This window comes from Chelonoidis abingdonii, chromosome 7, assembly GCF_003597395.2.
Source record: "Chelonoidis abingdonii isolate Lonesome George chromosome 7, CheloAbing_2.0, whole genome shotgun sequence".
Lineage (NCBI taxonomy): Eukaryota > Metazoa > Chordata > Testudines > Testudinidae > Chelonoidis > Chelonoidis abingdonii.
Genome location: NC_133775.1, coordinates 19,432,438 through 19,456,236, shown reverse-complemented (window position 1 = coordinate 19,456,236; position 23,799 = coordinate 19,432,438). Strand labels below are relative to the sequence as shown.

General features: G+C 43.5%; 1 protein-coding gene across 5 annotated transcripts in view; it reads right to left on the bottom strand.

The window, feature by feature from the left end:
* Positions 1-23,799, bottom strand: part of DNAJC6 (DnaJ heat shock protein family (Hsp40) member C6) — a 92,001-nt gene that overhangs the window by 44,807 nt on the left and 23,395 nt on the right. The gene's annotated exons all lie outside the window — the stretch shown is intronic.

The window sequence follows — 23,799 nt, the reverse complement described above, 5'->3', positions numbered from 1 at the left end:
CATAAAAATACACCCCTGCACGTTAGAATGGTAGGAGTACCCCACCTGGCCCTAAATTCAGTAGTCTGCACATTTACTCATAGCTCTAGTTAATTTTAACCTTGTGTTAAGTTACTGTCTAATGATCTTATCCTTGTTTGTGAAGAACTGATTCTTGCTCAGTATGAGATTTTTGTTCTGTATGCAGCAAGTATCCTTTACTAATTCAATTATTGGATATTCATTGAAAAGCTTAAGTATTTCAGAGAAACTGTCACTTTTGATAGCTTCTAGCTCTGTTTAATTTGGTCAATAATTGCAATACAAGTTTTAGTCAAGGTATTTTGCCAACCATGACTTTTTACTTTTCCTAACAATGATGAAACTTTTAATAGTGTTTTTAATGCACGTGTAATGTAAAATGCTAGCGAAACAGACGCTAACATGCCTCCCCTTTAAAAAAAAAAATTGCATTAGCAATGACAATTTTTCCATTTTCTCACTTTTAAGATTTCCATGTCAGTGGCTCAGACTGGTAAAGTGACAGTTTGGTTCGTTTAGTTGACAAGTTCAAACATTCATCTGTCAGAGAGTGAAAATGAATGCATTCATTTTCAACAGGCAGCCTTTCATTCTGAAGATACCAGGCGCTCATGTTATCAGGCATACGTACCAGTTATTTATAATACAGCACTACTATGGTTATAGGCACCCTACCATATGGGATATCAGCCTCTCCTCAATTAACCTATGGAAAGGGATGTAGTTGTCACTCTTAAATTTCTGCTAAATGCATCAGGTGTCTGCTTGGTTCTTGTCCAAGATAATCCCCTGGTGATACCAAATAAAACTCATAAACCCCCTTCAGATCTCCCTCCTTGCTCCCCCCACAAAAATGTTAAGAGGTGCTGCTGCTCCTGGAACTGTCCTTTACTGTCATTTACAATAAGGCAAGGCACTCAGAATGCTATAGCACAGTTAAAGGTATGAAAACAGTACAAAGTCAAATAAAAGGGAGCCTTCTAAGAAGAGTGGGAGCTCACGCCAGAGTGGACTGATTGTCCACCTTTTCAGTTGCAAAGACATTTATAAAGGGGGAACAGTTCTGCCCCCTGGATGCTGCACAGAAATACAAAACAGCTCCTGGAATACTAGTGCACATTTTTGGCTGGGATGCTGAAGTTGCATCATACTGGGGGACCAGTCAATACACCTTTAACCAGCACAGATCCCTAGCCCAGCGTTTTCTCTTGGATGGCACCAAACTGGTGCCAGGGGTCACAGGAAAAGCTCCATGACTCTAAATCAATTCCATCACACCACTACAAATATGCTGCTGTGGGTAAAGAGATGGGCAGCTCCTTGAACCCCTCGCCCTCTCTCCCCGCTCCTGATACAGCATCTAAACATAGCTGGCCACAAGAGCCATTCATGCACAGGATTAAAGGTGCACGAAGTAGTGCCCTATTCCATGCTTGCTGCTTCTACTCTCACACTATCCCATTTTGCTGGAGAGCAGGAGTCCCAGCCTCCAGATACACCAATGGATCTTCCCTGGCATCAAGCAGCATATACCCTTTGGGGAGGGAAGGGACAGGAGGAGCAACAGAGGAGGAGGAGACCAAAGAAGAACAACAATTCGTTCAAAGTGGAAGGAAGACAAGATGAGAAAGATTTGAGTCAGAAGGGAAGAGAAGGAACAGATGGAGTTCTGCTGAGCCACAGCCTCGCATGATGGGATAGACTGAAGAAGTGATGGCCTAGTGGACAGAGACCTGAGCCCAATTCCCAGCTCAGCCACAGATTTCCTCTATGACTTTGGGCAAGTCATTTCATCTACCCTGTGCCTCAGTTCCCCATCTGTAAAATGGGGATACCATCACCTCACAAGCATGAGGAGGATAAAAGTCATTAATGACCAAGGCGCACTGATGCTACAATGATGAGGACCACATAAGTATCTAGACAAAGAGGCATCTCCAACAGCAATACAAGGGTCAGGAACCACCGCCCTTCCCTCACCTTTAAACTTTGCTTTCGAGTTTCAATTCCTTTACAATCAGTCTGATCTTGCTCATGCTTCTCTAGAGCCATTTCATTATTGGGCTCTCTCTGAAGAAGAAGAAGTCTTTAGAGTGAAAGCCAACAGACCCACTGGAGATTAGTTAAATCTATTGTGCAAAGCTCACTGCTAGAGCTGGGACTAGAATCAGAGCTGCTGGTTCCAATCCAGTGCTCTACATACATCTTCCCTGAATGCAGAGTTCTTAGAGACACTTCTTACATAGTGCGTTTGCAGATACTAGGATAGTAACTGAGACGACAGCAGAGATGAGTTGCCTATATTTTGACAAGAAGCTTCCACAAGCAGGTCACCTCAACCTGTGAGAAACCCAGGGTGCTAGGGATGCATGTGCTGGCAGCAACAGGTGCAGGGCTAGGACACTTTCCCATTTCAGTAAGGGAATTTTCTTATACCTTAGGAAGGAAACAAAAAAGCCATTAAGCAAACGAGCATTTAAAATGCACTTTGCAAACTTCCAAGAGCTAGTCTGAATATTGTTGATAGGATAGTATTTAACTTGAAATGGGGGGTGAAGGCAGACATGCAAGGTTAGGAAATTAAACCAAATAAGGCCCTTCATTCAGACAACTAACAAACCAAGAAGTCCCTTTTAAGACAAAGGCAAACAGAAGTACACAGAAAGAGAGCAAAGGAATCAGGTTTACTTCAGCTTACCAACATCATCAAGGTACTCTCCATGGGACAGCTCCCAGTTCAGGAACATTTTTCTTCCCTGTACTCTTGCACATGCTCTCTGCTCCCTTTTGAGGGAGACTGAATACTCATCAAACCTCCAGGGCTAACCCCACCCTTCTCTCCTGCAGATTCCTGCAAGGAGAGCAGGCAGCTGTGGTCCTTGCAGCAAGTTAACCCTTTCTCACTCACTTCCCCCAAAGAATCAGGACTCTCCTCCCTCCTAGTGCAATCTGGTCCACTTCAGAATAGGAGGGGAGGGATCTTTGGGGCTTTTTAAAAATTACATTATACCTATGGATAACCAATCACTCATAGGAATAATTTAGTATTAGCAGTATCCAAAGAGAAAGTTACTCCACCAGAAGCACAGGTATAATCACCTTAATTATCATGGCAAAACTTTAAAAAAGAAGTTCCCAGGAGTATGCTCCAGCGCATTATGCTGAGAAAAAATATCTTCCTGTTTCCCCTAGTGGTGGTGACTCCTGTAAATTGATGACAGCGTATATGTTAAATTTACTGTGGCAATAAAATAGAATATAATTTAAGCCAGAGTGGGAACTACAGATCAACTCAAAAATCAAAAAATGGAAGATTTCTATTTTCTTCTACATATCAGTGCTGCTTTCATTCTGCAAATATTAAATGCTCTAATGAATATATGGGGTTCCATGATAGAAGTCTGACACTGTATTTAAAGGAGCTCAGCCAGCTCTGCAACTGACTTTGCACAGGTGCTTCAGTTCCCTGACCATTTCCAAATTTCTGGCATCTTATGCTACATTTTCCCCCAAGGAACTTCACTTTACAGATCTTGGAATTGTTTTTTTCCTGATGTCATTACCATGGCAGCATCAGGGATGTCATTTGAATTTTGTTTTTAAACAAACTCTAAGACATACAAACACCTCTATAATTATGATCCAGCACTTCTCTTCTAAATAAATGTTAAGCCACACAACAGCTCTGTGATATAGGCAAGAAGGGGTCTAATCCTACATTCCCTGGGCCCCCTGAGCTGCCAGTGAAGTTTCTGAGTGCTTCAGCATTATCCCCATTTTTACAGAAGGGGAAAGTTAAATTTATGACTTGTTCAAGGCCACAGGGAGTGTGACGGGAGATTAGAATTGAGGCTATCCTCACCCACTTCTTTCTCTTAGACTATGAGTCTTGATGCTATCTTCCATACTTGTTTATAAAATGACTTGAGAGCCACTGATGAAAGACATTAATGGAAATATACAAACCCACACTTCAAATGTGAAGGTGATTGTTATTTCTAACAGACACTTCCCTGCACAGGTGACTCCTTTCAGCCACTGATAATGGATAATACTAAGAGCTGCAAGTGCTGTATTTGTCAAATATACTTGCAAGAGTAGCCATCAAAATCTAACAAGTGTTAGAGATAATACTTTGCCCATGCCTATTTATAACTGCAAATTGGAGGTGATCAGTTATATGCTGTGCATCTCTGAGATTCATCTAATTTAAATGAGACACTTAGAGCACTGAAGTGCATAGTAGTTTTATAAATGGAACTCACTCACATTAATGAAAGTTACCTGCATAAATCTCTCAGGCATCCAGGAAAGATTAGACCCTAAACTCTGCTTCTAAAGAATTAGCAAATTTGAAAGAAGAAAGATTTAAGCTGCAGCTTTTGCTCATTTGATCCAGTTGCCTTTTTAATTTTTGTATGAGTTTTTCAGTATTGTTAGATTCCCTAGAATCCTTCAAACACAGGTGTACAAAACTTGTAACATGTATTGCTATTATAAAGCAATACCTGAGATGCTCAGTCCCTCGCAGAAACATACCTCATGAGCAAGATGTGCTCTGACAGAGCAGATCAGCAGAGCATAGTAATCAGTTCCGAAGGCTTGTTAACCCTTTGGGATCCCATTACACAGGTTTCACTCCTGTACTTGTAGTAAATATCATTAAGACTTGCAAAGTCAACTTTTAAAATGGTACAACTTTTGTAGCTCCATGATGTAGCAGCTTAGCAATGTTGCAGGGGCAGTCAGCTAACAAGCCAATCGCCTGTGGTTGCTCTGCCGTGACTGGTTATGTGAAGTATACAGCAGAAGGAAGAGGTTTGTTGCACTGTGGTCTAGAGCAGTGTTTCCCAAAGTAAAGTAGAGCATGTATCCCCACCCCAACCTCGCAGTGGAGGTGGTGGGGGGGCATAGAGAGGTCTCAGTTGTTCTCCAGAGTCTCAGCTTTCATTAGAAAGAGTCTCTAGTTGTTAGGGGTTGCAAAGAAAACCTCAAAAAAGTGACCTGAGCGGAAGTAATGCAGTGAGGTTCACTTGGGTTTGCAGAAACAATAGTGCTGCAGTGTGAACTGCCTCATTCTTCCCCATGTGTGCTAACTCAAATGCCAGTGATATTTTAAAATGTAAATATTATTGATGTTTCATTGCTGGTCTAAGAATGCAAGAAGATCTACACAATCTACACTGAGGGATCCCTCATTTTGGGTAGGCCTTTACAGCACAAGAGGGAGCACAATTGGTTACATTCTCCTGAAGTGGGGTTCCACTTTCAAAAGTTTGAGAAATACTGGTTGAGTGGATAATGCACTGGATTAGGAGTTAGGAGACCTGGAGGTCTATATCCCGCTCTCCCACTGATCTGCCATGTGACCTTGGGCGAGTCACTATTTGTGACAACTCTGCATCTCACCCTTCATCTTGTCCATTTTGATTGTAATCCCTTTGGGACAGGGACACAGTATATGTTTTTACGACAGCTAGCATGACGAGTTCCAATCTTGGTGGGGCATCTAGGCCCTACTGTAACACAAATAGGTAAGGGAATACAGCCTTTGACGAAGCACAATTGTGATTTTGATTGATTAATTTTGATCAGAGAGAGGGTTCTAACTGAAAGTTTTGATTAGCTGTTTTCTGGGTACTGTTCTAGTGAAAAAGTTATAAAAGGCAGTGATTTATCATATTTCTTGGTACTAACAGTCTACATCTATCAAAGCACAGACGCATTCTCTCTAACATTCATCTGGAGCACAGTTCCATGTAAAATGGCCATACATTAAGATCATCATCCAACTATTCCTTTATCAGTAAACACTCACACCACGAAAGCTTATGTTCCAATACATCTGTTAGTGTTAAAGGTGCCACAGGACTCTCAGGCCTGGTCTACACTACGACGTTAAATCGATTTAAACAGCGTTAAATCGATTTAACGCTGCACCCGTCCACACTACACCGCCCTGTAAATCGATTTAAAGGGCTCTTTAAATCGATTTCTGTACTCCATCAAAACCACAGGAGTAACCCTAAAATCGATTTTACTAAATCGGAATTATATGGTGTGGGACGGGAAATCGAAGTTACTGGCCTCCGGAGGTATCCCACAGAGCACCACTGACTGCTCTGGACAGCAGTCAGAACTCCGATGCACTGCCAGGTAAACAGGAAAAGCCCCGCGGACTTTTGAATTCAATTTCCTGTTTGGCCAGCGTGGAGCTCTGATCAGCACAGGTGACCACGCAGGGCTCATCAGCACAGGTAACAATGCAGTCTCCTGAGAATAGAAAAAGAGCACCAGCCTGGACCACACAAGAGGTACTGGATCTCATCGCTATCTGGGGAGAGGATACAGTGCTCACAGAACTCCGTTTGTCAAACAAAATGAGAAATATTTGAAAGAATTTCAAAGTCTATGATTGCAAAAGGACACAGGAGGGACTCAGTACAGTGCAAAATAAAAGTTAAAGACTCAGGCAGGCATACCAGAAACCAAGAGCAAACGGAAGGTCTGGACAGGTCCGAACAACTGCCGCTTCTATGCTGAGCTCATGCAATTTGGGGGGCTGCGCAACCAGTACCCCACCCCTTGCCGTTGATTCACATGCCGTGGTTGCGATATCAACCGTGGCTGAGGATTCTGCTGAGGGAAGATGAGGAAGACGAAGAGGAAGACATTCTGATAGCACACAGCTCTCAATTACCCACAGCAGCCAGGAGCTTTTTGTGAGCCCAGAATTAACCTCCCAGCCCACCCAAGCCACTATCCCAGACAGTGAACATGGAAGGGACTCTGGTGAGTGTACATTTCTAAATTTAAAACAGAGTTTAAAACAAGCGTTTTTAATGATTAATTTGCAAGCAGGGGTTGTCATTCATTCGCAGCAGTACATACAGGAAAAGTTCGTTAACATGTCTGGGGATGGAGTGAAAATCCTCCAGAAATCTCCATGAATCGATATTGGAGTACTCAAAAGCCCTTTCAGTAGATTTCGGGGCAAGGCGGCCTTATCCGGTCCCCCATTGTACGAGACTTTCCCCCGCCAGGCATGCAATCAAGTAATTCGGAATCATTGCTTCAAAGCACAGCTGCGTAAGCATCTGGACACTGCTCGCAGTCAAGAAACATACGTTCTGCATCTTCCGCTGTTATTCTCACCAGAGTTATATCATTCATTGTAACCTGGTGAAATTGAGGAATTTTTTTTATTAGGGGGCAAACATGGCAATTTTCCTACTGTGCTGTCGCTTTACTCATGCCTTGCCCGTAGCTGAGTGTGGGGAGGGAGGAAGGCTTGCGCTGGGCTTTTCTGTGTTTGCCGGCAGGAATCTTCCCAGCTAGCAGCCACGCATTGGGGGGGGGGGGGAGGAAGGAGGAAGATGAATAACAATTAGCTTACCTGATAGCAGCCATGCAGTGTGGGAGGAGGGAAAGAGCGGGTTTGGGGTTTGCTGGTTCCTCTTAACAGGAACAAGGCATGATAGGTCACTGTGGATATAACCCTGGAGAAGTCAAAACATAAAGCCTTACCATGGCCGCATGGAAGCTGAATTATGTGCCAGGACCGGGACCTGCGTCTGCAGTGTGCTTGAGACACCAGGGACACAGGCAATCATTATTAAAGGATGCAAAATACGACCTTGTAGTGAAATCACATGTGCAATGTAAGGTGCATAGTTTTATCACTGTGAAAGACTACAAGCATTGTTCTATAAAATGTATCTTTTACATACTTCTCTCCCTGTTTCTCTCCCCATGCGCTGCACACTTGTCTGTCCTGGTACCCCATCCGGAAGGCTAGCTAAGATAAGCGGAGGAGAAAGAGAACTCGAGATGAATGTTTCAGAAATCATGGAAGTAACCCGCAGTGACAGAGCTATCAGAATGATTGGGAAGGAAGTGATAGCAAAATACAGGAAAGATGCCAGTGACCGGGAGGATAGGAGAGACACTCGAGATGAGAGGTGGCGCAGGAAGAAGAGAGGTGGAGGCAGGAAGATCAGAGGTGTCGGCAGGAAGATCAGAGGTGTAGGCAGGAAGTCAGCGTGGCGTGATGCACCTGGAGCTGCTGCGTAATCAAACTGAGATCCTCAGACGCATGGGGATGTTCAGGAACAGCAGCGGGGTTACAGAGTGCCACTGGAGCCCATGTTTAACCACCCTCAAAGCTCCCACGTTCCATATCTACCTCACCCAGACGTGTTAAAACGCGTGGGGGAAGGCTTCTGCACCAGCCCATTCCACCCCATGGACAGCCCAACCAAAAGGCTGACATTAGCTGAAATGTGCTTAGTGGCTTTTCTTCCTCCGATCCTCCTCCCAAACCACACCATGCAGGGATACCTAGATAATCTGTGACGCTTTTTATAATTACTTTTAATAAGAATACATCCAAAGGGGGGGGTGGGTTGCTTACAGGAATGACTTTTAGAAAGAGTTCATGATTTTTAAGCAATACCAAATGACTTTTAATACAGAATAAATTATTTTTAAAATATACTGACTTTATTTCCTTCAGCAAGCTTATAGTAAAGGGGGAGGGTGGGTTGCTTACAGGGAATCAGTCAATAGAAGCGGGAGGGTTCATCAAGGGGAAACAAGCACTGCAGTCACACCATACCCTGGCCCGTGCTGAAACTACTTTTCAAGGCATCTCTCGCCGCCACCGCCTCCTGGTGTGCTCTTCTAATCGCCCTGGTGTCTGGCTGCTCGTAGTCAGCGGCCAGGTGATTTGCCTCAGCCTCCCACCCCGCCAGAAGGTCTTCCCCTTCTCTCACACAGAGATTGTGGAGCACACAGCAAAGCAGCAATAGCAAAGGGGACATTCTTTTGGCTGAGGTCTGAGTGAATAAGTAATGACCTCCAGCGACCCTTTAAACGGCCAAATGCACACTCTACCACCATCCTGCACTTGCTCAAGCCTGTAGTTAAACAGCTCCTGACCATTGTCCAGGCTGCCTGTGTATGGCTTCATGAGCCATGGCATCAAGGGGTAGGCTGGGTCACCCAGGATTAATGACAGCATCTCAACATCGCCAACTGTTATTTTCTGGTCTGGGAAGTAATTTCCTTGCTGCAGCCGTTTAAAGAGAGTTGTGTTTCTGAAGATGCGAGCGTCATGAACCCTTCCTGCCATCCCACGTGGATGCTGGTGAAACGTCCCTTGTGATCCACCAGTGCTTGCAGCACCATGGAAAAGTACCCCTTGCGGTTCACGTGTACTGGGTGCACTGGTGCTCTGGGGCCAAGATAGGGATATGGGTTCCATCTATGGCCCCTCCACAGTTAGCGGAATCCATTTGCAGCAAAGCCATCCACTATGACCTGCACGTTTCCCAGAGTCACAAACTTTCGTAGCACAGCTTAACGATTACTTTGGCTACTTGCATCACAGCAGCCCCCACAGTAGATTTTCCCACTCCAAATTGATTCCCCGACTGACCGGTAAGCTGTCTGGAGTTACAAGCTTCCAGAGGGCTATTGCCACTCGCTTCTCCACTGTGAGGGCTGCTCTCATCTTAGTATTATGGCGTTTCAGGGCAGGGGAAAGCAAGTCACAAAGTTCAAAGAAAGTGCTCTTACGCATGCGAAAGTTTTGCAGCCACTGGGAATCGTCCCACACACTGCAAACTATGCGGTCCCACCAGTCTGTGCTTGTTTCCCGTGCCCAAAATCGGCGTTCAATGGGTAGAAGCTGCCCCATTTACCAGCAGTAGCTCCAAAATGCTGGGTCCCGCGGTTAGGGAGAATTCGGTCTCCATGTCGTCATCGCTCTCGTCGGATGTGGTGCTGCCGTAGCTGCTCTCCTCCTCCTCCCCCCTCCTGAATTTGCAGTTCATGGCTCAGCATAGACAGCACGAGAGTGCGCGAGGTGTTTACAACTTGCACGATGGCGTTACTGATCTCAGCAGGGTCCATGGTCTCAGCAGGGTCCATGCTTGCTGTGCTATGGCGTTTGCTCTCTTCACCCAGGAAAAAAAGGCGCGAAATGGTTGGCTGCTGCTTTCACAAAGGGAGGGGTGAGGCTGTACCCACACCACCCGGGACAATGTTTTTTGCCCCATCAGGCACTGGGCTCTCAACCCGGAAGTGGGAACTATGGGATAGCTGTGGAACAACTACCCACAGTGCACTGCTCCTGAAATCGACGCTAGCCTTGGACCATGGACGCACACAATCGATTTAAGGATCCTAGTGTGGACGCACTAAACCGATTTTATAAAATCGGTTTTATAAAGTCGGTTTAAACAAATTCAAATTAATCCGGTAGTGTAGACGTGGCCTCAGTTGCTTCTCACAGATCCAGACTAACATGGCTACGCCTCTGATACTTTTTTGAAGGTTGCAAGTGAGACAATTCTCTAGGGCAGTGGTTTTAAACCTGTGGTCTGCAGACCCCCGGAGGTCCACAGATTATATAAGATTACCAAAGGGGTCTGAAACTCTATTTGACATTTTTTAAGGGTCTTCACTTGAAAAAAAAGTTGAAAAACCACTTCTGTAGGAAGCTGGTAACCTAAGCCAATTTACCTCTCCTCTACACCCCATTCTCTCCTCCCTCTCAAACCCAAAGTCAGGAAGAAACAAGGAAAAAGACTTATCTGACTTGACTGATGATGTCCATTTCCCTTCATAATGCAGGATAATAGTCCACCAATTCAATGACAAGTTGATGATTACAAATATAAAAGTATAGGAACTGCCACACTGGGTCACCCCAGTATCCTGTTTCCAACAATAACCAGTACCAGAGCTTCAGGGGAAATGTACAGAACAGGGCAGTTCGAGTGATCCACCCCTGTCTTACAGTGCATGAGAGGAACAGTTGAGGAGGAGTTTGGTTCCTTTCAGGGATTACATTACTGGTTACCTATTTCTTCTTTAAAGGCTGGCCATCATTTGGAGAACATAGTAGAGTCCATGGAACCAGAAGAAGAAGTGGCTTTCCAGTGCGGTGGAGGATACCCGGCCACCTCTGCCAGAGAGATGTTTCTGCTAATGCTCACCCCTCTACATATTGCTGAGTGGAGGGGTTGGGTGAGCTACAAAGGTAGACCAGGCTCATTTGCCCCGCCATTAAACCTGAAGAGACAGCTTGAATTTCTGCCACACCAAAAATTTGCTGAATTATGTTACAGCACTGAGATGGAATTTGAGAAGAAATTCATTCTATTTTAAAACAAGCAGACAGAGTTCCTATGGAAAAGGAACAGAGGACCACAGAAAAACTTCCACCTAACCCTTTGTCTTGCCAGAAAGTCCAGCCTGAGTCCAGCACACCACATTGAATGGGACAGGAAAACAGTTGGACCTCATCTGTATTTTCTTCCCAGAACTTTTGCATTAATACTGCAAGCCAGTTGCCTCTTTGCTGCTAAGAGACATGACCTTGTATTTGTGCAACTGCTGGAAGGATGCTTCACACACCCTCATCCCCCAGCTTCTGCAGGGCGGCTCAGCGCAGGGAGAGGATAGACACCAGGGACTGGGAATGGTAATAACATTTTGAAATTGTCATAGTGGGATGGACTGCTCTGATGTTCCTTGGACAACTATATGTTTCCCTTTCCCTTCCGGGACCTAGACAGCCCCACACACAAGCAAGCAAAGACCCTGCTTCATGCCGGTCCTATTCATAAGGGGAAGGAAAAACAGTGGTGGCGGGAGAAAGGTGCTGTTAGGGAGTCTTTGCACAACCATAAGTGTCATGAAACTGTTCCAGAGGTGAAAGTAAGCAGTCCGGTCCGGTCCGGTCTGGCGTATCAGCAAGAGCCAGTATGCCGTGCCGGACCACACTGGCTTCCGTGGCAGGAATTTAAAGGGCTCTGGGCTCCCCGGCCCAGAGCCCTTTAAATCTCGCCCACAGCTCTGGCACCTGGGCTGGGCCAGGATTTAAAGGGCTCGGAGCTCCCGCAGCTGCAGGGAGCCCAGAGCCCTTTAAATTCCCCCCCTACATCTCCAGCAGCCGGGCTGGGGCCAGGATTTAAAGGGCTCAGAGCTCCACACAGCAGTGGGAGCTCCGGGTCCTTTAAATCCTGGCCCCAGCTTGGCAAGGCTCAGGGCTCCCAGCAGCACAGGAGCTTTGGGCCCTTTAAATCCATGCCCGAGCCCGGCTGCCGGAGCTGCGGTGGGGTTTTAAAGGCCCAAAGCTCCGCGGCAGCTGGAGCCCTGGGCCCTTTAATTTGCCCCTGAGCCCCAGGGGCTCCCAGCCACCTCTGCAGCTGGAAGCCCTGGGTAGATTTAAAGGCCCTGGGTCTCCCAGCCAGAGCCGGTGCCTCAGGGCCTTTAAATCTTGAGAGGCCCCGCCTCTTCTGGATAAGGCCACACACCCCCTCAGGACTCCGGCAGTACCGGTAATTCCTGTAAGTTACTTTCACCTCTGAACTGTTCTTTCCTTACCAGGGGCCTTTCAGAACCCGTCCCCATCCTCCCTCCTCTATCCCCGGACAGCGCTGCCCAGGGAGTATCACTGCCAGAGTGCTGGCCAGGAACTGCACAGACACAGGGGCACACAGGCTCCTTAGTAATCTGTTATAGCTTCCACTGAGTGCTTTCCTGTGCTTCATAGGATTCTGAGCAAGTTGTTGGCTTACAGCCTTGTTTTGCCACAAGGAGCTGGGGCAGGGAGCAGCTTCAGGCATGTATTACCAGAGCAGGGGGATAGTTCTAGGGAGTGTGAAGATCCACTATAACTAAGCAGCCTCAGGTGCTGTTTGCTGCAGTTTCCAGTTACTCTTCAGGGGAGGCTTCCTCAAGTCGGCCTGGTAGAAATGCAGAATCACATGCTCCTCTTCCTCCAGCTTTCCTCAGGCTTCCTTCAGAGTCCCTGCTGCCTCCTCACTGTTCCCCTTAATGGCATCTGGTTATACAACAAGGCCAGCGGGATTGAGGAGAGGATCGCGAGTCACTTCAGGCTCCATACTTGCAGTCCTGGAGGGTGCCTGATCCAGCTCATCGTAACATGGGCACAGGTCCCCTCCCAGAGTGATCATTGAGTCCTTCACTCTCCCCTACAAGAGCCTCAGGTGCTTCATGAGCCTGCAGCAATGGGCTGGCTAGTGAATCCTGTCTCCTCCAGCCTTCATGAAAGGTCCCGTTATAGGAGAATGTTCCTGCTGATCCGAGCGAAGCTGTGGAGGATGGTGTACTCCGAGCACACACTGATCAGAACGCAGGTGTGTTCCAGAGATCAGACGCAGCTCTTGGAACACGATCCATGGTCACCTGTCCTGAGCAATAAAATTCATGGGAGAAGTGATCTGAAGTGCTCAGCACAGGTTGCTACTACCCTGGCAATGGAAGGCAGGAGGGTCAAGTCTGGGACCTTTATGCCTTTGGGTAAGGGTCAGGCAGTATGTAAAGGGATTAGTGCATTGTGGGAATAGCCCTGGAGGACTATTGATACCCATGACCTGGCACACACTCATTGGCCATGTCCACACTACCTACCTGTCATAAACAGATAGCTAAGGGTTAATGTTTCTTTTATCTGTAAAGGGTTAACAAAGGGAACCAAACACCTGATCAGAGGACCAATCAGGAAACCGGATTTTTCAAAGCTCAGAGAGGGAATTTTTGGGGGGTGTGTCTTTTGTCTGTGTCTCTGTTCTGTGCTCTCTCGGCTCTGAGAGTAATCTTTCTATCTCCAGGTTTCTAATCTTCAGTTTCCAAGTTGTGAGTACAAAGGTAGAAAAACAATAGGCTTATATTGTTTTTTTTTTTTGTATTTACATGTGTGTAGTTGCTGGAATGTTTTAAATTGTATTTCTTTTTGAATAAGGCTGTTTATTCATGTTTTCTTTTAAGCCAATAACCCTGTATTATTGTCACCTTGATACAGAGAATATTTTTATGTCTTTTTCTTTCTTTTTATATAAAGTTTTCTTTTTAAAACCTGTTGGATTTTTTCCTAGTTGGAACTCACCAGGGAATTGGTGGGGAGGAAGGAAACAGGGGGGAAGGGAAACTCTCTTGGTGTTAAAGTTGCAAAGCTTGCATTTGCAGGGACTCTAAGTAAGGGTAAAAAAACCTTAATCTCTCTGTGTTTGCATTTCAAGGACTTGAAACACGGTAATCTCCTAGTGTACCCAGGGCGAAAAAATCTGGGGGGAAGTAAAGAGGGAGAAGGCAAGTGGGTTATTTCTCTTTGTTGCGAGACTCAGGGCATCTGAGTCTTGGGGTCCCTCAGAGAAGGTTTGGGGAGACTAGAGTAAGGCAGGCACTGGAATTTCTGTCTGGTGGCAGCGATATCCGATCCAAGCTGGTAATTAAGCTTGGAGGGTTCATGCAGGCACCCACATTTTTGGGAATAGCCCTGGAGGACTATTGATACCTATGACCTGGCACACACTCATTGGCCATGTCCACACTATCTACCTACCTACACTCCTCATGCATGTAGCTTTTGTTCTGTGTGCTATCATTCAGGAACATGCTTCAGGGTTTCAGATATGGGTAATAGGGAGGTCATGACACATCAAGGCACATGAAATGGTGTACAGTCACAAGTGCAGGTGTAGCTTCCAGGACATGTGCCAAGCTTATCTCCTCTTCCACATACCCCACACCTTTTACAGTTCCTATTTGTATAACACTTCCCTCCACACACTTCCAAAAAGGGAGATTCACCCATCTCTCATTTTCAGACAAGAGGCATTTCTTTACGTCCTGTGTGAATTATCTAGAGTCACAGAAATGCATGGCTGTAAGGACCTCTGGAGGTCACCCTGTCCATCCCTCCGTACTGAGGCAGGATTAGACTATCCCTGACAAGTTTTAGTTTAAAAAACCCAAAGTCAGGGATCACCCAGCCTCCAGGAATGCTGCTCACTCAAAAGAGGCAGTACTAATAAGTGACTTGCACACTCATCCCTAGCATTTACATCAATTTAAATATTTTGTCCAAATACTGATTTTACTAAACTTGTAACACCCATGTTTTGGCTACAACTTTTATCTGGAGTTCTGTGCACATCAGGCAGAAACTGCCTCCAGACTTTATATATGTCCCAAATGGTTTCAATGACTTCAAAGGCACGTTCCTGGACAGTCTACTTTTACAAATAATGCAGCTCCTTTTGGAAAGTTGTTGGGCCTTATTCTCTCCTGTAGGGGCATGAGTGACTCTGCCTGAAAAGAATAGGATCCCTCATGGGGGTGTTGTGCAGATAAAAGCATTAAAAGATTGGAAGGCCCTTAGATATTAAGGTAATGGGGGCTATGTAAGTAACTAAAATAGAGCTCTTGAATACAGTAAGTAACACATTTTTCTGTGCATAAGAAGTTGAAGAAGTATTGGCCATGGTGGCCATGTACAAATTGAAAGGTGCAGAGCATTGTTGCAGGTTCTTGCCATGCAGGACAATGCATTGTAATAAAGACTCCAAGAGAAATCTTCAATACTTGCAGGAATAAGCTTTGTTTATTATGCACTCACTGCTACTGTACAGAAAAGCTATGTCCACTCCTAGACAGTAAGTCCTAGTGGCTAGAGCAATGGATTGGGAGTCAGGAGACCTGGGTTCTAGTCCTGCCATTGCCAGTGATCTACTTAGATGACTTTTGGCAAGTCACTTTCCCCTCTCTGTGTCTCAATATCCCCACTTGTAACATGGGGATAATTATACTGACCTCCTTTGTAAGGCACTTGGAAATCTACCAATGAAAAGTGCTACATGTGAATATTCTAGCAATTAAATTCCACATGTAATTTTTCTTTCAATTTCAAATCGTCGTCCCCTACCAGCTCATGTAAACATACAGCACTATAAATTCCATCGATAATCCTTACATTTGTACACAAATTTATAAAACCAACACAGAATGACATCAACTAATTTTTTTTGAGTAAAGCCTTAAGGTTTTATAATCAAACTGCTTACATATAAACTTCATGACATTTTTGAGAACTCTAGGAAATATTGCTGCTGTTTCTTCAGAACTTTACAAGTTTGCCTCATTGTCTACTCTAAACAATATTCATTAACAACAAGAAGCAGATAAATTTTAAGGGCAAGGTACAAAATAACCCAGTGTTACAAGTGACCTGAGCAAAACATCTGCACTGTGAACAATTCCCCTCTCCCCTTGCCTTCCTCATTGGTCAATCAAGTTTATTTATACCAAATGAAAGATCTTCCTTGTTTCTGAAATCTACATAATGATGAGCAAAATGTGTTAGCAGTCAAAGTATTAAGTGCTGAAACTTGTCAAAGCAATAAAAAACTTGTTTTTAAAGTTTACACTAAAACTGAGAAAAAACAACATGTAAAGCTACTGCCACATCACACGCAAGAAAATCAGGCCATGCTATTCAGTGTTCAAAACAAAGAGGCTTATGAAATGGAACCTTCTCTTTTAAAAATGCAGACACACAAAACAAAGCAGATATTGTCTGAGAGATGCTCTGTCTCACTCCCAGTGATATGGAGATGTCTCTCTCCTGACTCACTCAGGGGTAAGCACCAACACACAGGGTTTTGGTTTGTGGGTATGCAAATTTAAAATAGTTAAAGAAATCCTGACTTTACACTTCCAATGGATTCTAGATAATTTTCAGATTATGAATAATTTAAGAACACTGTACAAGACCAATGTGAATAGCAATTTCATTAGTTTTATTAAGTGTGTTCTTACTGTTACTTTCATATTTGTGTGTTTAACCACTCATTTTCTTTCAATATGCAGCTTGTCAGTGCAAGAGAGTATTATTATACATCACAGCAGAAGCAAGCAGCTCATTATACTCCTCCATTGCCTATTCCTCATTCTCTAACCACTTTCAGCCACCCATAAACTCTTCTCCATATTCCGTATTAGGTATTATTTTGTCTGTATTTGTTTTATATTTTCTGTCTCTTTCCACTTTTGCTCAAATTTTCCATTGCTAATTTTGCCTTTTTTGTCCTCGTTCTAAGTTCAATCGACTCTAAGGCTGTGTACACACTACCTTTTACATCCATATAAGTTCAGCTGAGCTGCTGTAAGCTCTGTAGTGTAGCCATAGCCTAAGATTCCTCTCTGGAGGTTGGTTTTTCAGATTATTCTTGAACAAAGATAAGCAGTGAACCTATTAAAATGACATAGGGAAGTCTTGTAGTGGTGGCAGTCTGGGACGATTTTCTACTCAAAGTATGCAGCTGTAATTTGGCCCCTTGGTACATATACAAATACATTATGATATAGTTTTTTGTTACAGGATCACACAAATTTCTCACTAACGCATGCACTGTCTGGTCAGCCCTAGGAGCGATGAAGGGCTGAAGCATGCTCAGTGACAATGGAATCTTTTAGCATTAGCAATTCTCTACTGATTATGTGCAAACTAAGATTTTTTTTTTCAAAGATTTATAAATTGGCCAAATATGGGCAGATTTTTACAGGGACAGCAAAAGGCATATCCCTGATACAAAGACCAGCCATATTTCAAATCCCAGCTCGAAAGCATAAGGGTGGTAGAGGTGGTCAAAGAAAAGGGCTCAAGATGTAGTTTCTAAAAAATATGGGCAAAACAGTGTTTTCTCCCTAGCCTTGTTCTTGGCGATAACTGGACTATTTTGCCTTAAATGTTCTTGAAAAAATTCAGATACCCAGCATGGAAAGTTTCATCTGAAACGATTAAAGTTTGGCAAAGTTATATGCAACTGAACACAGGGTCTTACAATGGAAATTGTTAGTCAATCTTAATAAGCACTGATATCAGCCCTATCTGGAATATGACTGAGAACAAGAACTATGAAACTATGAGCTAAATCCATGAATCCTACCTGTGGGTCATTTATACCTTTGCGTTCCTACTTAATCAAAACAAAAAGTAAAGTCAACACAATTGCAATTTGAACCAGAATGTTAAAATTTCATGTCTTATGTCGTGTCAGAGAGAAACAAAGTTCAAATTATTTAAATAAAACAAATTCCCTACCTTGTATTACCAATATCTTAAAGTATTCAAACAGGAACTTCCTCCATTTCACTCAGCTTGGACAATGGACACAGACCAGTCAGGTCGTCTTGTTTTCATGTACTAACACGATGTTGTGGGGCTTGGACCAAACACATTTACATGTTACAGAATCAATGGAAGGGGATGTTCAGCTCAAAACATGATTTACTTTAGTTAAAATCTCCCATTCTAGTAAAATTACTTTTTATAATTTGTATATTATATATACACCCACACACCATATCTATTTGCCTGAAAGTGATTTTTTCCCCCAGATATGCCAAAATATGGTTTTAGTTAACTTAATCCTTCAATTTTTTTTAAAAGGTATTCTTTCATTCTACCTGCATAAGTACCTGGGAACTCAGAATACAGTCTAAAGGTTTGGTTATTTTTATTGCAAGGAGTTATTTACAGGATTGCAAGCCTGTGTTTAGACCTACTTTCAGTCTTTAAGTACCATCCAAAAAAGGTTTAGTATTTGTTTTGTTTTGTTTTTTAACTAGAGGGCCAGATTTTGAGCTGGGATAAGTTAGCACAACTTATAAGAACATCTTATAAGTTAGCTGAGGTTCTGATATAGAATTCCCAAAGTTATGTCTTCACCATAATCCTTCACCACCCTCAGTTCCCTAATTACTTTATAACGTATCTACATCTACACTTTCCTATGCTTCTAGCGTAATGAAGCTACCTTAAATTTAATATTGTCAAAACGCAGCTCTTAAACAATATTTTCTTCACAGAACAGAAAAAACATACAATGCCTACCTGGAATAAAAGGAATATATTTTGTACATCTGTCTATATTTCACACTGTTGGTCTCTGGGCTCTCCTCCTCCTTCTATGCACAAACAAGTCCCATTAATTTTACATGACTTGAGAAGACAATATGTTATAACTGACAAACTGACAAACCTAAAACAACAAATCAAGTGAAAGCCAGAGTTTGATCAAATCCAAACTCATCTATGTCATGAAGTGTTGCTATTTACATTGGAACCATACAGCCAATCCTAGGTTATGCCCTAATTTCTGGCACTATTTTCTCCTCTGAGTTTTCTTTTTGTAATGTAACTGGCACTTTATTAATGTACTACTGACACAGTGAAGATCATTCTTAAATGTATCAGTAAGAAACATTACCAGCAACATAACAGCATCAAAACTATGAGTCCAGTTCACTTCACGGCCAGAGGAACCCAAACTCCAGCACCCCAGTGCACCAGGAGTGTAGGTGGTACAGGCTACCAGTAACACCAGCTCTCCTGAGTGCCCAGGCCCAGTGAGTGCAGCCCCCAAAGTGGGTATTGCTTGCCTATGAAGGATCCAGAGTAGGCGAACTGGAAAATGTGCTCATTAAGCCTCCATCAATGAGACTCCTGTGGGGCTCCAGAAAGATTTTAAAGCTGCCCTTCCCCATTGGAACACCTGCAGGAGAGCAGAAACAATTTCTCCTCAGCCACTGGTGTAAGTCTGGCTTAATAGGAGGGGTTGCTATTTGACTCTGGAAACTTCTTTCAAATGTACTGATACAGCAAAGAGGTGAAGGGCCTGATTCCCCGCTGTTACTCCAGTTTTACAGAATGGTTCTTCGGTGGAGTTCCACTAGTGCAGAAGTGACGTGATGCAGTGAAATATCGGGTCCCCAGTCTTTCACTGCACCCAAAACACATGCAGGACAGAGGTGCAGTAACAACTGTCTCAGCCAAACATGCCAAGTCATTGCATTCTTGGCATCTTGTATTCTGAACAGTCCCAAGATGCCTGACAACTTAAAGCTACACCAAGGCATCACTTTTCCCACCACCCAAATACAGTCAACTCCGTGATAGAAATATGGCAACTATTCCAGAACCAGCATACCAACACTAACATTAAACATAATTTAACATGGGAAGCGAAGAATATTGTATCCTGCTGAAAAGCCAGGGGAAAGTCATGTTGGTAGAAAGTAAATGAGTTATAATCTGGCCAGAAGACCCCATCATGGATTATATATTGTATATTCTGAATATACAATATGTAATCCATATAAAAAATAAATCAGGAATCACTTTCTCTCATCCAAAAAAAAAAAAAAAGCACTGAACAATTTTCCTTGACACCATGATAAGGCATTGGTTTAGACAGAAAAGTACTACTCACTGAATCACCAACATCACTTCTTCCAGAATTTAGGTGTCTGGGATTGGCTGTCGGCTACACTGGCCTGTTCTGACACTGACACTGCACATCACAACTGGAAGTTCTATACAGATTACCAAGAAAAATTATTTGACACTTTTGCTGCGTGCTCCCTTTGATAACACATTTTACTAGGTTAGATTTACAGTCTTCGTCTTGTAGGACTAGCTAATTTCACCCACCTACCCATCCACATTTGTACAGCTTTAAAACCAAATGATGTCCTTACATTCATGAAGAACTCCCCAGTGGAAGTCAACGGGAACCATATGCACACCTGAGAGGTAGTTTCAGCTCTTAAAACTTGTTTTATTCTGCAGATTAGCTAAATTATATATGTACGTATTTACTGTAGACTACAACTGATTAAAAATCTCATTTGTAAGCATAAAAAGTTTAATTGGGAAGACCAAGTGGAAGAAATGGACATCAAGTTTTAATTAGAATATCATAGTTGATCCAGTATTCCTGATCTTGCTGAAAACACTCTATTCATCCAAAAATGGTCTCACTTTTAGCAGAGACAAATTACCATCAAGAAATCTCATAAGCCAATTTCAAGAGCATATAAACAGAGTATTGTTGTTGCACTGTCTAGACACACAGTTGCTTGCAGTACCTTTGAAATTCATCAAATGGATATTATTAATCATGCTAATTACAGCAATGCTCAAGGGCCAACCAAGAATGGGGTCCTAATGTGCAAGGTGTTGTATAGAGTACTAGATTACTCTTGCCCTGAAGCACTTACCATCTAACTAGACAAGACAGACACAAGGTGGGGGAAGAAGTACAAAGCCCAAGCAGAGTGAACAATGTGATGGCACCAAATTGCATGTTCTATGATTTGTTGGGAGGGATGCGGGGTTAGATCAGGGGGGATCATCTACACGGAGGCGGGGGAAGGAAGGGCGAGAGAGGGACAGGACAGATAAGAAGAGGACAAGAGAGGCAGGTGTGGAATAAAGCTGCAATGAAGAGAGTGTAGGAGAGGTAGAGGGTTGGAGTACACAGCAAATCAATCAGCACAGGGCAGAGAAAATCCAGTGAAACCTGTAAAAAGTTCTCTGAATGTCCAAAAGTCCATTCCCCAAAAGATGGAGTGTCTGGCTGGTTCCTCGCTGCAGTTTTTCCCCCAAGACTCCTTTGTGGTGTTGGTGGGGCACTCATTGGGGATGAGGTGAGCAGACACCTCATTCAAAGGGGCAGGAACTCGGCAGAGCATGGGGAGAGGTGGCCAAACAGACCTGCCCAGGAGGCCTGGGCAGAGTAACAACAGCAAAAATACCCCCAGTGAGAACTGCTGACTGAGTGAAAGGAAGTGAAATAGGCTAATAAGAGTTCTCAACCATTAAAATCAAATACAACACAAGTATAATCCAGAAGTGTTGGAGAAGTCCTGGAAACTGCCCTTCATCATTCAATGTATTTTGTGCATGCAAATTCTAGAAGTTCATAGTGGGAGTTATACAGGTAACCACACAGGGACTTTTGTTATTTAGCAGTAGAACTTTTGATATGGCTGAAAATTGCATGAATACCTTTATATAGAAAAATACTATGTAAACACCACCATGAACACTTGTTTTTACCCAGGGAGGAAATAATGAAAATTGAACAAATAGCAGAGCAATTCCAAGAACACTCAAGTAACATACAAGCTAACATTAAGCAATGGTCATCATTTGACATTTACTATACACTATTTGCCAGACCTAGCTAGATATAAATATTATCATCTGCCACACTTAGTTCCTCTATTTCTATTATTCTAACCAACTCCAAGACCAATTGCTTTAATAATATGTCAAAAATACAATATATAGGGGAGGGATAGCTCAGTGGTTTGAGCATTGGCCTGCTAAACTCAGAGTTGTGAGTTCAATCCTTGAGGTAGCTATTTAGGGATCTGGGGCAAAAATCTGTTTGAGGATTGGTCCTACCCTGAGCAGGGGATTCCACTAGATGAGGTCCCTTCCATCTATGAAGTAGACCATAGCTTCCAAGTGTCTTGGATGGGTGCCTAGATAGCTAGAACTTAGCAACCTACTATGAATAAGCATCAGCTGACATACTGAGTCAAGCAAGCAAATCTAGCACCAATATCATACTATCAACTTAAAGTAAATTTCTGTGTTTTCTCAGAGCATGAGGCAGAAACTAGAAAGACATGATTCATTTGCAAAAACCCTACTTAACCTGAACTTTCCCCACATGTTCGTAAACATAACTTTCTCCATATGGTACTTCTTATGCCATGAACTCCTTTCCTCAAGGAAGAAATTTTAATATATTTTAACACTGAATTCTTTTCATTACTTGTAGAGTGTCAGACTTAGTTTGACAGGTTTGCCTTGGGATTGAACTTCCCTATCCAAAGAATAAGTATTCAAGCAGACTGTGGTAGTGCAAACTTCCCTATATCATCCTCTAAGGGTGCGTAGACATCAGATTGGACTCATAGAGCTCAAAAGGGTACTTCTGCAACTACTCAATATACGTATTCCACTCTAAAATTCTCTGAAAAGACTCTGGGTAGTAATTGTGATGTGACCACATGGCCCACTAGGAACTGGACTGAAATCAAGTCATTTCTGCAGACATTGAAAGGCCATTATCAAGAAAGTATGTTCAAATCACTAGTGACTCAGGCAAATTTGAATATGTGACCTAGAGGTGAAGGACTCTACATCTTATTACCAATCACTTGGGCCATCTGGTCCCTCCACTGCAAGATTTAACACACACACACACACACACAAAGATTCATGCAGCATGCATTAAAACTTATCTGATTTAATTCTACCAGTTGTTTTTACAACAAAATGATTCCCAAATGACTTTAAAAGAAATCAATCGAGTATTCAGGATTTCTCCTCCTTTTATTCTTTTATTGATTCCCATTTACCACGGTTTCACAACAGCTTTTCTTCTCTTTGGGGGAAACGACAAAGAAATCAGTTGCAATGACAGTCATTTGCCTTTAATTTTACACTATCAAGAAGTTTTTCTGATTTCCAGCTCTCTGAAATTGCACTGAATTTATGAATGACCTGACCACCACCCAAACCACCTAGGTTACTACTCTTATGAAAGCTGTTAGCCCGCACAAAGGATTTCTGTTCAACATAGCATCAGCATCTTCAGGATGGTTGTTTCCTATTCAGTATATTTAGCTGCACAACAGCACAATGCATTTCTCATTTAGATAATGAACTTCCTCCTACTCTCCTAAACATGCTCATTCAAAAGATTTACCATGCCTGGGAAATGCACAAATTGCATTCTGATGAACGTACAATTTCTTGCTATGGTTTCAAAAATGTCCTGCCATAAGAAGTGTCAGCAACCCCTCCCACACAGGAACAATACATCAGCCCCAGCAGCCCCTGCGTCCATTAGCAAGCCGCAGCAGCAGCACCTGTGTTGTGTTTATTCATTGGCTGGTAATGAATAGCTCTTTAAATTTGCAGGACCGGTCCCTGCCATCTCAGGTGTCCTCTCCCAGGGTGAAGATCACAGCCAGCGCAGCCAGCCCCCCCCCCTTGCCAGCGCCTGGCTGGGCCAGTCAGCCCCAGCGAGGAGCAGGAAGGTGGGTCTGTAACACGATCCCCACCCACCTCCCCGGCCAGCCCTTGGGGCGGGAAGCGGG